At 33.9% G+C, this 18,097-nt stretch overlaps 1 long non-coding RNA gene across 1 annotated transcript in view; it reads left to right on the top strand.

Annotated features, from left to right (window-relative positions):
• Positions 1-14,764, top strand: part of LOC141278872 (uncharacterized) — a 32,012-nt gene extending 17,248 nt beyond the window's left edge. The window contains exon 5 of the long non-coding RNA XR_012332267.1: positions 14,751-14,764. This is a non-coding gene — a long non-coding RNA (uncharacterized lncRNA). The remainder of the gene's footprint in view (positions 1-14,750) is intronic.
• The last annotated feature ends 3,333 nt before the right edge of the window (positions 14,765-18,097 follow it).

An 18,097-nucleotide genomic window follows, 5' to 3' on the forward strand; every position in this document is an offset into this window, starting at 1 on the left:
CAGATACAGGTATTTTCAAGTAGGAGAAATTCTACAAAATTTCTAAGTAATATTTAATTCCAGTACTTTTTAAGTTTTCTAGACAAAAATGATAATTAAATTTTTCTGAATTATTTTTTGAAATCAGAAAACATTAATAATGTATTCATAAACCTATTGCAATGAGAGAATACTAAAACCAGTCTCCCTGTTAATATTGGTGTAAAAATCATTACTAAAAGTTCAGCAAACAGGCTTAATTCAAGAATGTAAACATGGTATAATATTAAGAAATATATTAATACAGTTCATCATATTAATAGGTCAGCATAAAATTCATACAGTCATTTCCTTGAAAATTTATTTAATAAAGTTCAAAAATTATTTAAAAACCTTAAATAAAAATAATGAATACATAAGCATAACATTAACTCATAAGCCAATATCGTGCATAGTACAGTAACATAGGAATTAACACTAAACTCAGGAAGACTAACTAGGTTGTGTGTTATTAACACTCCTTGAATATTCTACTCAAAAGTCTAATAAATGGAATTAGAGAAATGAAAGAAACAATATAGCAATTTTAAAATTATATACAAAAATTACCTTCAAATGTACAAAATGAGTTAGATGAAAGAAATGAAAGGATAGATCTCATTTGTAACATGATATCAATGGAAGCACTTTTTAAAATGTTTACAGTGGGCACATATAACCCATTTAAAAATTGAACACTTTTTTTAAGTCACTAGGTGAAAGGGATTAAAAGGGATAAACTTCCAGTGATAAAGTAAATAATTCATGCGGATATAATATTCAGAATAGGAGTGTAGTCAATAATATTGTAATAACTTTAAATGGTGACAGATGGTAACTGGACTTATTGTGATGATGTAAATGTACATAGACGTCTAATCACTATGTTGTACCCTGAAAATTAATAAAACATATGTCAATTATTGCATCAATAATAAAAAAAGACAAGAGCTTTGGAGGTTTAAAAAAAGCAATATGTTTGATGGCAGCAAAATATAAATACTCATTGAATATTTTAACAAGAAATCTGAAGGACAGCTATAGTTAAAAATCTGTAAATCTATAAAAGCTTTTGAAAAAAGCATAAAAGTGGACTTTCCTAAATAAATGGAATGACATGTCAAATGTCTGGAAAAGAGCACTCATCATGGTAAACATACCCATTCTTTCTAAATTAGTCTGTAATGAAAATCAAAATTCCAAGAACTTAAAAAAATGACACCTAGAAACTTGATTCTAAAATTCATTCTTCCCTATCAAATACACACATGTAACAGAAAAGAAATTCACTAAATAAAAAGTTACTCATGTAGTAATTGACAAATAGAACAACAGGGGGTAAAAAAAGACTTTCTGTAAAGAGAAATGAAGAAGAGGGTTCATCATTTAATTTTACTGCCAAACCAGTAAAAACAAATTTAAAGTATAAATTCAAAGTTAAGTGTACACGTAAGAAGAAGTGGCACATTTCTAATCCTTGTACTTTCTTTTATTTTACATTAAGTCAAAGCTGTACTCAAGGGTATCCTAATCAGCCTTGTTTAAGTTTCCCACTTCACCCGTCCAGGTTCTGAAGGAACATACCCCTTAGAGCTGGGAAACATGTGGCAGGAGAATGGGTGGATAGGTGGATGCACAGCCCTGACATGACTATAGAATCTCTAGGAGATATTTGGATCTCTGAGGCTTTTCCCAAGAATAGTAAAGCCCTAGCCACATGAGCGTGGGGTCAGCTAAGTGCTGCAAAGCACCATAACTCCTCACTGGGGCAGCCAACTTTGCATCTTTCAGAACCAGTTCATAGACCTGGAACCATGGACAGATCCTGCTTAGTTGTGGCCACTCCTGGAGAATCATTTGGATCCAACAGATACTAAAGGCTATCCCCACAGAGTGTTATCAAATTCCATGCACCTATTCCCATAACAGGAGACTTCTATTCCTACTTGCATGCTGGTTCCTCTTAGGCCCTGGATGCCAGGCTCAGACACCCTGGGCAGGTCTGGCTTAGAAACACTAATGTGAGAACTCCCTTGAGTCAAGATGACTTGGCAGGTTAACCCCATGGAGCCTGAGGACAGATGAGTTTCAATCCCACCAATCGCACCTCTAGCCGGTTGCTGCCTCTACTCCTAAATGTTTCCTTGCTAAGGTTCCTTCTGGGGTGTCAGGCTTGGTCTGGTTTGAAATGGGATATTCCTTAATGAAACCCTAGATCCAAAAGGCACTGAGGAAGATCCCACAGACCCTATGTTCAGATCAGTACTCCAAACTACAAGACCCTCCCAGGCACTCTGTATCCCTGTTTATTTCTAAGGCCTGGATGTAGTCAATGTTGACTGTGGAAATGACATTAGTGTTGATCTTAGTCTCTGGCTCAGGGATTTAAAACCTTCTCATTGCTGATGCTGGCTGAAATCAACAGCAGAGAGCTACTGTTGGAGGTGAAGCAGGTGGTTGACTAGGTGGTTCTGCCTCTGGGAATCTATACTCAATATAATTAATAAAATATATTTTTTAATGTAACAAAATTATATGCCAAAGTTTGAAATATTGATTCTGAGACTTGACATTTAGTTAACGGAGGGAAACTCATAACACATTATTGAACCTAACTCATTTAAGACATCTATCCAGATAAATAATGATGAAGTAAAATTTGCAATTAAAATGAAACTTATTTTTTTTTAAATAAAGACAGTATATGCTTATTATAGAGAAGTTCTAATATAAGGAAACAATAATGAAAGCAATTACCACTCCTAGTCCTAGAGAATTTTCATTTTGATTGAGATAGTTTCTTATCTTAGTATCTATTATTTATTTTGGAGCATTTGATATATATAAAATTGTTTTTACTAACCTGTGACTTTTAAAAAATATCCAATGTTTACTTTAAAAATAAAAAATATGGGGCAGCATTAATAAAAATCATGCACAATATCAATTACTTAGGGATTTTTAGATATGTTTCTATATGTTGTGACTTTTAAGAACATGCAACACAAATACATTTTCAGGGGCTGGTAAGAAGAAAATATGGAGATATTGCTAATGATGATAAATATGTGTCTGGTGATTTACTAGTCTTCGTTAATTCAATAAAAAAGCCAAAAACTTATATAATTTAAGACCAGCCCATCAAAAATCCATAACAACGAGAATAACTGTTGAAATTTTATTTTATTCTCTACAGCAATGATGTTTTTGTAAAGCAATGCAAGTAACTTGGGTCAGCCACTAAATGGGGGGGGGGGGGATGTTTAGAAGAAAAGATACCAATTTCATGTTAAGCAGTCATCAGGTATGTTTCGAGATTTCACCTATACCACACAACAAGGATATATTGATACTTACTGGGTCACACTTCTTGGGAACAGCAAAGAAACTGAAGCAGATGAGGAATTGCAGGCAGGGTCAAACTTTCTTCTTGAAAATCCTCTTGGGTTACAAAAAGCATCATAGCACATACTAGACCTAGCACATACTAGACCTAGAATCTTTAATCACAGGAATTTGACAATTTCTTCTGCCTTCAGTAGCATTTCTTGTGTGATTGGCATCCCTTTGTATGTATTTTAATAATTAAACAGAACACACTTGAATGTAGATATTTTAATGTCTTCCTTTCTGGTGCCATGGAACACCTGGTTCTAGTTTTGCAAGAAATATGAAATTGGAGTTATTCCTCCAACACTGAGTGTTTGTTTTACCAATAAAACATAGCTGTTTAGTTTCCGGATGTTATATATAAAATGCTATATATATGCAAACTATATATTATATATATATATAAAATCTCCAAACTATGTGTATAAATATTGCTTGATTAAACAACCAGGAGAAGGCATGTATACACTATCTTAGAATTCTTCATGTCACACACAATATATATATACATACTCACCCCATACTTTCATAACATTTCTCTATATCTTATTTTTGTTATATTTATAATTATCTTACATATATTTTATTTTCTCATTTATTGTCTCCTACTAGAATTTAAGGTCCATGAAGGCAGAAATTTTGTTTGTTTTCTACTCTACCCTCCATTGCTTGGTTATGTCTAGCTCATCATGTATATACAGTAAATATGTGTTGATTGAATTAACAGATGAGGGCAATATAATTCCCAGTTTATGAATGAGGAAACTGAAGTTGATTATTTAGTAACTTTTGCAGTGTCACACAAATAATAAAGAGTGGAGCTGGAAATTGAATCCAAGTCAATATTATCTAAAGTTTATATTTTACCCCTAAACCAAGATTAGTGCCTGCAAACCTGGAATATACCTGTATTTCAACTCCCTATGGATCTATATTGAGTCTACAAATAGGAAGTGGATATATGCATAAGTTGCATACAAGAAAACTTGAATATTTCCTACCTGTTCTGCAATATCATCAATTGGTAATTCAGTTGACCATTCAGTATATTAGAGGACCACTGCTCCTAAATTCTACCAAAATCTTCTTTATATTTATCCATTTGAGATCAATAACCAGCCTGATTTCTTTTATCTATAATATATCCATTAACAGGAAATGAAATATATATTGACACTAAATAATTATGCCATCCTGTCAGAAACTCTCTTTCATTGCTATTCTTTTTATTTTACACTTACAATATACTTAAGTTGGTGAAAGAACACAGAGGAACAGATTTAATGTGACTGAAGGCTCCCCCCACAGAATCTTAAATAGCACACAGACTTTTCTTTGGAAAAGCAGATACAAGATTGTAGCCATTAAGAGGCCATGAAAAAAAGGACAAGGAACTTAACAAACATTAAGATTCCTCCACAAAGCATTTCATCTTTGTCAGAATTTAATTTAAAACATTTCTGACATTCAGTTATTCACTGTAAACAGACTCTGAATCAGATCATCTGCTGCCAAATTGAAATTATCAAATAGACATAAACCTGAGTGTTTTTGGCATAATGATAGCCCATAATGAAAAAATTCTTCCTAAAGGCATCATGTACTGTAGATATTAAGACAAAATCTAAGAAGGAAATGGAGACCTAAACAAATAGGCTTGCATACTCCTAAACAAAGAAATACCTTGAGAAATAACATTGAAACTCTTAGATTTTAATTGGATCTAAGCTTGATTTCATACATTTTATGTTATTTTACCAGTGTCATACATTTATCAACACCCTTGCAAACTGTCTTCTTATTTATTTGCATTTTATCTTGTTGACATGTGTTAATGAATATTCAAATTGATGGATTAAAATAGATTAACAACTAAATATAGCAGTACTGCCACATACTCAGGGCAATATTGTCAGGCATCAAAATAGAATCTCTGTTAGCCACATGTGGCTGATTCATATCACAAAGGACTCAAATGCCACACCGGAGTGTTTCCCAACTCACAGTCAGGTATTTTACTAATCCAGAGCCTATTACCTTCCCCTTTATACATGTTTAATTTCCACAGTCTAGCTGCCTATAACATTGAAGTATAAGATGGCACAGTCCTAATCTCTGAACACTTGCAATATCTTGGGCGCTTGATTTCATTTTAAATAACTTGGTTAGAATTATCTGTTTGTTGATCAAATGATAATTGGGGTTAGTTATGCAACTTGTTACATCTGAGGGAACCCTGATGAAACTATCAGCAGATTTTTCAGTGGAAACTTGCTGGCCAGAAGGGAGTGCTTCTGTAACAAATTACCACAGGTTTGTGTCTTAACACCAATATATTGCCTTACAGCTCCATTTTTCAGTGGTCCTTACTGTCTAAAATCATGGGATTAGCAGGCCATGTTTCATTATGACTGCTCTAAGAAAGTTTCCATTTCTTTGTTCATTCAGAGTGTTGGCAGAATTTTGTTCCTTTTGGTCCTACAAAAGAAAACATACTAGAAACCACTGAGCCTTATACTTTAAAAAAGTGAATTATATGACACGTGATTTACCCTTCAATAGATATGCTAAAAGAAGTTGCTGAGCTACCTATTTATGTGTACATAGTAGTCGATATTGGCAAATATTTATAATGTTTCAAGGAGTCTTTGATGATTGAGTTATCACTCATGGTCTTTGCCCTCTACATTTGTATCATCATCTAATCATTCATATAATGTAAAAATGTGTCATAACTTTAGCCTACAGCTAAAGTACTTCTCAACCCAGTATATGGCAAAGTTCATATGAGAATGAGTAACCATAGGACCTCAAAAGATAGTATTGCTTCCTGATCAGATGTTCAATGAAGGCCCCTTAAAGGATGTGATGGCTTCCAGCCAGAGGGAAGAATAAAAATCTTAGAGGAAAACATAGGCAGAACATTCCCTGACATAAACTGTAGCAACATTGTTTTGTATCTGGCTCCTAAAGCAAAGGAAATAAAAGCAAAAATAATAGAACCTAATTCAACTTAAAAGCTTTTGCACAACAAAGGAAACTGTTGATGAAATGAAAAGAAAACCTACTGAATGGGAGAAAATACTTGCAATGATATGACCAATAAGGGGTTAATATCCAGAATATACAAATAGCTCATACAACTCAACATCAGAGAAACAAACAACCTAATTTAAAAATGGGCAGAAGATCTGAATAGACATTTTCCAAAGAAGACATTCAGATAGCCAACAGGCACATGAAAAGATGCTCAGTATTATTAATCATGAGAGAAATGCAAATTAAAACCATAATGAGCTATTGCCTCACACCTGTCACAATGGCCGTCCTTAAAAAAAAAAAGTGTTGGTGAGGATGTGGAGAAAAAGGGAATCCTCGTATACTGTTGGTAGGAATGTAAATGGATGCAGCCATTATGGAAAACAGTATGGCGGCTTCTAAAAAAACTAAAAGAGCTACCATATGACCCAGAAATTCCACTCCTGAGTATATATCCAAAAGAAAGAAAAACACTAATTCGAAAAGACACATGCATCCCAGTGTTCATAGCAGCATTATTTACAATTGCCAAGATACAGAAACAACTTAAGGTGTCCATCAGCAGAAGAATGGATAAAGAAGATGTGGTATATATTCACAATGGAATACTACTCAGCCATAAAAAATAATGAAAATTTGCTATTTGCAACAACATGGATGGACTTGGAGAGTGTTACGCTATGTGAAATAAGTCAGAGAAAGACAAATACTGCATTATATCACTTGTATGTAGAATATAAAGCATACAACAAACTATTGAATATAACAAAAAGGAAACAGACTCACAGAACAAATTAGTGGTTATTAGTGGGGAGAGGGAAGGAGGAGGGGCAGGTTACAGTTAGGAGATTAAGAGGTACAAATTCTTATAAATAAAATAAGCTACAAGGATATATTGTACAACATAGGGAATATTGCCAGTATTTTGTAGTACCTATAAATGGAATATAAGCTTTAAAAATTGATTCACTATGGTGTACACCTGTAACTTACATAATATTGTACATCAATTGTACTTCAATTAAAAAAATGGGGAAAAAAAAGCTGTCACGATACTTTTCCAACTGTGAAGGAGTATAATTTATGTAAGGTATTGTGCTGGTGAGAATGACGACAGTGGTAATAATGAAAATGGTATATTGAGAGCAGAATAAACTGGAAACATTACCCTTGGGCTTCTACATTAATCTCTATGTAAAGGTAAGAAGAATGTAATTAGGTTGGCAGCTTAAACATGGAAATGAGTGATATCTTATAGAGATGTCATGAAGAAATTATTGGCAGCTTGTTCTACTCTCAACAATCAATTTCTCTTCTTCCATTAAAGATTTAAGGAATAAATTGTATAATTGGCATAAAATCTTGCATCGTATCTGATAAATTACACGTTATGAATGTATGCACTATTATAAATCACACAGAAAAAAAAAGCTTGGTCATTTGAATGTTATGACCTAGTTATGTGACTTAAATTTTTCCCTCAAGCAAAATAAGATTTTTGAAATATTACATAATGACTTTCAGAAGGTTAAAGGAAAAAAGGTCAAGGTTTGAGAAAGCAATTACACCTGTTTGTCCTTAACTGTGCATAAGTGGCCCTCCCTGAACCCTTCATACAATATATATCATTCTACCCTATAACCCATAAATCATTTGCAAAGTTTAAAATTTATTTCCTAGCTTACAGTTTAGACACAAAGCTCTGACATGTCATCTGTGTGGGTGGCTGAAACAAGAGGAACTGGATTTAAAGAGAATGAATAAAAGTATGAAGAGATGTGGGCATGCACTAAAAATTACATAGTGAAAATGTATGTGGTTATGTTACAGGAAAATCACTATTGACTAAAGGATGAGGGGCAGGGATTTTTGTAAGACAATGTCTTAAAAAAGACAATGTATTTTAGGTTAAAACTCATATTTGAAATGGTATTTAAAATAGAAGAGAAGTTTAATACTTTTGATGAGCCAGTTCCTGCTGGCCAAGCAGAATCAGAACAGGTCAGTTTGACAACTAGACTTTCCAGGGATCAGTGAAAGAAATAGATGAAAATGTAACTGGTGATAATTGAACCTGCAGTAGCAATTGACCATAACCATGAATTCTGAAATATATAAAAGGAACGCCTGTGGAATGGTATAAAAATGTCAAAATTCATCAAAAAAAAAAAAGTGATGTCCTTGGGAACCTCTCCAATTCCATACTATGTTCTCACTTTTCCTAAATTTTTGCTCTCCCACCAGAAGTATCACAATTATTCTGCTTTAATCTTCCTTTTAAAGCAATACTTTAAGCAAAGTAATGGGCTTAGCATGTTATCTTATAACCTCTTTCCAGTTAGTGATTCTGTATTTTTAATTTATAATTTAATTTTAAAAGTAATTGATGATATGTCCATCTCCTGACACTCTGGCTTTACTTGTCATTTGTACCATAGCTCCAATGCTTGATTTGGTTTACAATCTCAATTAATCAATTGAGATTTAAACAAATCACTTAATTTCCCTGAACCTCAGTTTCCCCAGTGAGAGATTTTCTTTAATATGGCTACAGATGTAATCCATATCATTTCAGATGGAAAGATGTATCAGTATTACCTGCTTGATGTTGAATCCCCTCTAGATTCCCTGTCGTCATAATGCTCTTTGTACAAAACCTCTTACAAATGTACAGTGCAGTTTGTATTTGGACAGCCCAGACCTTAGCAAACCTTTTACATTGATGAATATAATATATTGACTAATAATTGACCATAAATGATTAATGATACATTGATCCATTAATTGGACATTGATGATTTACATTGATTGAGCATAACACCAAAATACACAGGTTCAATTTCTGTTCTAAAGAGAAGATATTTATGTAACATATGTGCAAAAGAGCTATGTAAAGTAAATGGCATTAAAATGCAAGGTATTATATTTAAGTTCACTTATGACAAATTACGTTAACATGTCAAACTGACTTCAGACTGTGTACCTTATTAACCAGTCTGCATATTAAAACCACATCAGTTTTCCCAGGGTAGAGCTTTTCAGAATTTGCTAAGCACTTTTTTTTTATTTCTAACTCGCAGGACCAGAATATTCCACTTCATTCTCTCTGTTTATCGAAGTTCTACCCCTCTATCAATGATGATATCATTACATACCTCCTCTGCTCATTTAATTTTTTGCCTAAATCTGAAGAAATATCTCTTATCTTAAAATAACCATCATGTTTACTTCCAAACTATAAATGTTCAGAATAGGATGGTAGTTAACATCTGTACCACTTAGTATGGACTTCCTTTAAAGAAGTCAGAGTTAAGGTATTCTTGCCTCATTCTCCCTGATACCACTTAGGATAAAAGAAAAGAAAAATGCACCTTTGGGAAAATAAGAAAACATCCAGACATTAAAAAGCAATATACTATCTTTTATATACATATTCTTAGATACACAAAGGCAAGGGAGAAAATGTAGCAGTAACTAGCACAGTTGGCTCGAGCATATGGTACAAAATGTGCTAAGTCACTATGTAAGGGATTCTTGACACACAAGAGTGAATAGTTTGTAAGAAAGTATCTAAGATGTCTTACTGAAATCTAAGTTGTTAACGCCTCCATCTTTTCCCCCACACCCTTGTTCAACATATAATTGGTCCCAAAATAATGCTCCCATTTACAATGTACTCTAAAGGAAGAAATATTTATAAACTGAAGAAAAATATTCTGAGTTTGGATGCTAGTTTGGGACAAATATTTTACCATGAAAAAGTAAATTTAAATAAAACCTCTCTAAAAAGGAGAAAAGATCAAACAAGGAAGGTTAAGACAAAAAAGCAGAGAAAAATTAAATTGCAGAGCTCAAAAAAATATAAAGAGAATAAATACAAAAATAAACACATTAGAAGTATCAAGATGGGAACAAACAGCATCTTGAAACATAAAAATCCTATAGAGTACAGGCTCAAGGAAAATAAAGCCAAATTAAATTAGAAGAAAAAGGTTTCAGGATAAAAAATAGGTATAAAAGATAACAATCCTTATATGCATAACTGGTATACCCAGAGAATAGAATGAACTGACGTCATTATACCAAAATTTAAAAAAAAATTATTCCCCTTGAATAAAAGATCTGAGTCTACAGATATAAAGCATATAGCTTTAAAGAAACTTTGTAAAAAAATATTAACCTTACAAACCATTCAAATACTTGATTTTGGAAGTTAATGTAAGACTCATATAGTCATCAAAGCCAAGAAACATACATATTTTCAAGAAGGATTAAGTTTCTAAACCTCTTGGGTTTTTCCCCTCAATAGAAAACTTACTGTTTAAAAGCAAGTTCCAGAAAGTTATCAAAGAAGAAAAACAAGAGAGAAAATACATTTTGACTCAGATACATTTGTATCCAGTTGAGCTGCCAATCTGTTATCAAGACCACGCAGATTACATTTCCCAACATGCACAACTATGACAATGTGTGCATCCAGGTACATTTCTTGAGAAAAATGCTCTTGAAGATGAACTTCAGTCAACTAAGTTATGAAAGAAGTGTTTCCTAGAAAAAGTGATAGAATTGACTATTAACGTATAGATCAAAAGTTAACTCTGCATATTCAATCACTGAACAAAATGTAAGCAAAATTATAATTTATATATAGACATCTATATTATAGTAGAAATAATGTATCAGTGATTCAATAAGTAGCATCATTCAATGGGTATTTTAAATGTTTTCTTTTCTCTTCTGAAAAGTGATTGAATTCCTTACCTTGTCTTCTTTGAGGCCCATGCCTAGCTGTTCTTCATAGTTGGAAATGATGAATTTCAAAAGTCAAACAGGAAAAAAAAAAAAAATGGAGAAAGTAGAAATTTATGGGGAAGTAAAAAACTGGTACATATATTTGGCCTTGAGGAGAAATTGTGTTTTAAAAAGGAAAACAAAACACAACAAAAACAAAAAAATTAAATTATGGATGAAAGAGGAGTACCAGGGTGTTTTATAGAGTGCAGTGCTAAAACAGATGTGGAGTGTGATAAAAATTAATGGTAGATAAAAGGAAATTTATAGATCTTCTGCTATTTCCTGTGCAGTTATGTTTAATTTATGGTGTTTGAAAGATGCAGATAAAGAATTTCTGTAATTTTGAAATTATTTTCCATATACTGAGTCACATTTTTGTTGTTTTTAATTGTGGAAGAAGTACTAATAGACTAGACAACTTGAATCATGGCTTTAATCTGGTTACATAATTTAAAATAATTGAATGTAATTGGATTAATGAGACATTGCTGGATAATACATGTGATCTGAATTTTCTCATCTTCTATTTCTAGAGGTTCAATAAGTTAAATTATAATTCATAAATAATAGAGCTTTAGGTACATTGTTTAAAGGTGAGGCCATAACCACTAGAAATATTAAAATAATAATATAGAGAATCAAATTGGGTTTTAAATTGGGAAAACACAATTAGAATTACACCATTAGTTTGCTGCAATATGGTTGTATTAGTTGTTATTTGTTGTTAATGTAACTTGCTAGTCGTACCCCTCTTGCCAATCCAGCTACCTTAGCAACACCCACTACTCCATGTACCTTCATGATTCAAACCTGAAGGGAAATCTACTCCAGAGTTACAAAAGACATCCCTTATCCTGACTGCTTAGTGCTCAGGCCATGACAATTGTAAAGATTTTAAATTTATTTATTTATTTATTTATGGCTGCATTGGGTCTTCATTGATGCATGTGAGCTTTCTCTAGTTGCAGCGAGCAGGGGCTACTATTGTTTGTGGTGTGCGGGCTTATCATTGCAGTGGCTTCTCTTGTTGTGGAGCACAGGCTCTAGGCACGTGGGCTCAGTAGTTGTGGCTTGTGGGCTCTAGAGTGCAGGCTCACTAGTTGTGGCACACAGGCTTAGTTGTTCTGCAGCATGTGGGATCTTCCCGGACCAGGGCTCAAACCCATGTCCCCTGCGTTGGCAGGTGGATTCTTAACCACTGCGCCACCAGGGAAGCCCCCAGTCATAAAGATTTTAAATGACACTCCTGAGCTTAAGTTAAAAATACTGATTTCCACATTTTCAGACAAGAAAATCTGTAGATATCCAATAAAATTGATCATTCAAAAATATAGGTTAATGAAGTAAATAAGCTGTAAGTCATCAACATTATAATGAAATCAGGCACATGCATTCAAAGCTTTATAATTTTCAAAGCATTTTCACTTGTATTATCTTATGTGATTCTCAGAACAAACTTCTGGGAGCAGTCAAAATATATTAGTAGATATCAGAACTGAGATTAGAATCCAGATCTACTGTCACTTAAATCTATAAAAAGCTTAATCTGTAGAATACTGCTTTATTTATAAAAGGGTTTAAGGTGGTTAAGAAAGAGGAACGCTGAAGAAAAGGTAAACAAACACTTGCTAAGGGAGGAAAATATTGCCTAGTGTCTTTCATCTCTTAATATTGCAATCCTAGTGCTGAAGATAAGGTACCACATGTCTTACTCTTTGATATTAACAGTAAGTAACTCAGTAGATGTTCCAGTGTGTGTTGATCATTGATAATTGTGCTTCATTTCTACCATGATAGCTTATTTTATCTATTAGGCGAAAGCAAAACAGTAAAATCGATGGCTTGTTTTAGACACACAAGCACACAGACACAGACCTTTTTGCCCCCTCAAATAGATATAAAGTCTCCTGTAAAACGTATTGGCTTATTTTCATTAACTGGATTAACTTTCAATGTTAAAATGTATTCATCATGTGTTTTTAGTCATTTTGGGGGAAAATCTTTATCTGCTTTTACTGACATAAATCTGCTTTGAAATTTTGCAGACATTTATTATATCATTTTTATTATTTATATTAGATGTCCACTATTATGCAGTTATGTCTATGTGTAGTATGTATAATAATACAGCTTTTAAATATTAACACAAATAAATTTTAAAAAATAAACTTGAATGGAAAAGATGGTATGGATTTAGTTAATTTGGCTAAGTACTACTCATTGCATGTGAGATAGCATTAATAGTATACCAGTGATTAAGGCAAAATTCTTGACCTCAATGAACTAGGAACAGAATGGGTAGAAATAAAAGAAGAATGTAAGCAACTAAAATATAACAAAATCAAAGCAACCCCTGTGGGATGTGGGAAATTTTAAAAAAATTGTTTATCTTATTAAGGAATGCTATAAGAACATGATTTAATGAGGGATAAAGCACATACTGGAGCTATGTGGGTGCTACCTAAGACCAAGAAAACTAGTACATCAAAGGATGAAAGTGAGAATTAGGTGGGCCTGGATTTCACTTCAAATGCCAATCTGACAGATTGGTATTGTTTATCTCGTGGAAATACTCTACTGACATGCATCGGTGAAATAGTTCTATTATTGATTATTTCACCAAGATCAAGGAATGAGTTATGATAATTTTCTTGCTATACCATTAACAGGGAATGTATAGATAGGATCCAGCAGTTGTCCCATTTAACTAGTCTAGAACAAAAGAGGTAAGACTAGTGGTAGTTAAACTGGAAAGATTGGGCACTATTTAAAAGAAAATAGAATTACCAACAATTTCAGAGGAATTAGCCCTTGCAGCTCTGTGGCTCTGCTCCCAAAGGCATGTTCCATGTCGTATGTATCTCTGAATTTGCAGTCTATTTGCTGAATTGCTTCTGCTTGGAATGCACCCCTTCTTTCCAAGTCTTCCCCATGGGATTATGCTAAGTATCAGTAGATTTCCTTTGAAAGTATATATGCGGAAGCAATTCAAAAACTGTAAAGCATTGTGAAGGGAGTATATTGATAGCAGAGTTACCTCACCAGTTAGCTGTTTGCTTTACGACTATTCTGAGACTATTAATGTCCAGAGAATAGGAATCATTGTTTTGTGGACCCACTGCCTCTACAGAATGAGTCATATATAGTCCTGGCCACACCGGCCACACCGTGGATCTCCCTAAGTGCTGAAAGAAAATAAAGCACATCCTGAGTATTCGGTGGGATCACATTGTCTCTGCTAAATTGGTTTAAAGTATCCATCTAACAATGAAGCCACAATCACAGCTATTGCAAGAAAATATCCCTTTGGGAAACATGTGCCTTGGCCTCCACTGCCTTCATCTTTAGGTGTCTCTTCAAAGCAAAAACTCAGTGCACCGTAGTAGGAAACGCAAATCAGAGGTCTCTTAGAAGCAATAGCAAAATAGCATGGTACTTTCTTTTAAGTAAGCTATCTCAGACATTTACTTTACTTAACGTGGGTAAAATACACCTTTATCTAATTACAGGTTTTTGTAAGCACATTGTTATGCCAAAAAAGTGAAGAAAATTAAAGGCAAGTATATTTTAGAAACAATTATAAACTTTTAAGGCATATTATAGATGTCTAAGCCAAAGATTTGCAATTAAGAAAAATGAGAGTCCCTGTCTGGGCCATCTGCCTTATATGAGTATCAGCAGTACAATCTGAGTTTCTGATGGAAATGCTCCTGATTATAAAGTGGGATGAAGTATGTGGAGGTACCATGTGAATTGAAAAACATTGACTCTTCACATTGTGTCAGCACAGCCTCAGAGACCCTGTGCCTGCTTTCTTGCCTTTCATTTTACAAAGGGATTATTAAAGCCTATCATATTTTTAAAGGAAATGCATAGCTGGCTGAACAGTTCTTGTTCATAACAAATTTATTTAAAAATAGCAGGGATAGAATGTTCTTTAAAATGGTTTTTAGTATCAGCTCAATATTCCAAAGAAAGCTTAAATTATTTGAGTTTTTAAAAACTTTAAAAAATACCTGCCAGTAAGCTGGCTTAGCTTTAATTAAAGTACTTATTAACTCCATTGTAATTACTGTCTCACTATCATAACACATTAACTATTGGTATAGCCAAATAGCCAACTATGTAAGGGGGAGACTGATGTCAAGCTAGAATCTCTATAAAATTCCCCATTGTACACTATTGTTCCTTTAATATTTCATAGGCCTATATGTAGCTGTTAAATTATTCAAGCCGCCTCCTCTTCTTGAACATCACATCTTTTTTATATGGGTTTTGTCAAAGGGCCTGAAATGTGGTCGTCTACAGGAAACCTGATGCTGCATTAAGATGCATGAGCTTAGCTCAGGAGGGACTGACAGCCTTTTCCAGAGCATTAAACTGGAACTCTCTTTGTGTACCTTTGCTAAGCAAGAGAAAACCTGCACAGGGAAAAGGATCATGTCCAATAATGTTCTGCTTTTCCCAGAGCAAATTAGTAATGCCTTCTCTCATGAAAACCATACAGATATTTGTGTCTTAAATAGTTCTTCTAAAAGCTTTTCATTTATATTAGTCTAAATTATTAAATAGAAAGCGATGTCTCCTGCGGCTGTCTCTGTATGTCTCCTGCAGTTTGGGAGGGTTGCTTAAGGCTCATAAACAAGTAACATTGAACTATGTTGCCTTTTGTAGTAGTGCATTTTTTTAAAACTAGAACTAAACTAAAATCAATTGGAAATTTGAATCCTGAGGGTGATCAGTGTATTAAAGAAGGTAGGATCTGAACCCAAATTTAATAAGTGCCTAATAAGAAGTCAAGGAGCATGTTTTACACTCAGTCAAATTTTATGGCAATTTATTTCTCAAAACAATCTTCAGAAAGAGGACTGTCCAAAATAATAACTTTACAGGTGAAGAAACTGAGGCTTGAAGTGGCAAATTTCTATTTTTTAATTGAAGTATAATTGATTTATAATATTGTGTTAGTTTCATAGGTACAGCAAAATGATTGTTACACATATTTTTTTCAGATTCTTTTCCATCGTGTTATTAAAAGATATTGAACATAGTTCCATGTGTTATACAGTAAATCCTTGTTGTTTATTTTTATATATAGTAGCTTGTATCTATTAATCATATACTCCTAATTTATCCCCCCACCCCAACTTTCCCCTTTGGTAACCATGTTTGTTTCCTATGTCTGTGAGTTTGTTTCTGTTTTGTAAATAAGTTCATTTGCGTTATTTTTTAGATTCCATGTATAAGTGATATCATATAATATTTGTCTTTCTCTGAATTACTTCACGTAGTATGATATTCTCTAGGTCTATCCATGTTGCTGCAAATGGCAATATTTCATTCTTTTTAATGGTCAAGTAATATTCTATTGTATATATGTACCACATCTTCTTTCTCCGTATATCTGATGATGGACACTTAGGCTACTTCCATGTCTTGGCTGTTGTAAATAGTGCTGATATGAACATTAGGGTGCATGTATCCTTTCAAATTAGAGCTTTCATCTTTTCAGGCTATATGCCCAAGAGTGGGATTGCTGGGTCATATGGTAATTCTATTTTTAGTTTTTTAAGGAACCTCCATACTGTTTTCTCCAGTGGCTGCAACAATTTACATTCACACCAACAGTGTAGGAGGGTTCCCTTTTCTCCACATCCTCTCTAACGTTTATTATTTGCAGCCTTTTTATGATGGCCATTCTCACCGGTGTGAGGTGGTATCTTATTGTAGTTTTGACTTGCATTTCTCTAATAATTAGGGGTGTTGAGCATCTTTTCATGTTCTTGTTGGCCATCTGTATGTCACCTTTGGAGAAATGTCTATTTAGGTCTTCTGCCCAATTTTTGATATGATTTTTTTTTCATACTGAGTTGTATGAGCTGTTTGTATATTTTGGAAATTAATCCCTCGTTGGTCACATCGTTTAGAAATATTTTCTCCCAATCTGTCAGATATCTTTTTGTTTTGTTTATGGTTTCCTTTGCTGTGCAAAAGCTTTTAAGTTTCATTAGGTCCCATTTATTTATTTTTGCTTTTATTTCTTTTGCCTTATTTAAGAAAATATTGCTACAATTTATGTCGGAGAATGTTTTGCCTGTGTTCTCTTCTAGGAACTTTATGGTGTCATGTCTTATATCTAAGTCTTTAAACCATTTTGAGTTTATTTTTGTATAGTGTGAGGGATTTACATGAGGCTGTCCAGTTTTCCCAGTACTACTTGCTGAAGAGACTGTCTTTTCTCCATTGTATATTCTTGCCTCCTTTGTTGCTGATTAATTAACCATAGGCATGTGGGTTTTTCTGGGCTCTCTATTCTATTCATTGACCTATATTTTTGTGCCAATACCATGCTGTTTGATTACTGTAGGTTTGTAGTATTGTCTGAAGTCTGGGCTGGCCTCCAGCTTTGTTCTTTTACCTCAGGATTGCTTTGGCAATTATGGGTCTTTTGCAGTTTCATATAAATTTTAGAATTTCATTCTAGTTTTGTGAAAAATGTCATGGTTAATTTGAGAGGGATTCCATTAAATTTTTTTTTTTTTTTTTTTTTTTTTTTGCGGTACGCGGGCCTCTCACTGTTGTGGCCTCTCCCATTGCGGCACACAGGCTCCAGACGCGCAGGCTCAGCAGCCATGGCTCACGGGCCCAGCTGCTCCACAGCATGTGGGATCCTCCTGGACCGGGGCATGAACCCGTGTCCCCTGCATTGGCAGGTGGACTCTCAACCACTGCGCCACCAGGGAAGCCCTTCATTAAATCTTGAGACTGATTTTGGTAGTATGGCCATTTTAACAACATTAATTCTTCAAATCCAAGAGCGTGGGATATCTTTCCATTTCTTTGAATCATCTTCAAT

Source organism: Tursiops truncatus, chromosome 6 (genome assembly GCF_011762595.2).
Source record: "Tursiops truncatus isolate mTurTru1 chromosome 6, mTurTru1.mat.Y, whole genome shotgun sequence".
Classification (NCBI taxonomy): domain Eukaryota; kingdom Metazoa; phylum Chordata; class Mammalia; order Artiodactyla; family Delphinidae; genus Tursiops; species Tursiops truncatus.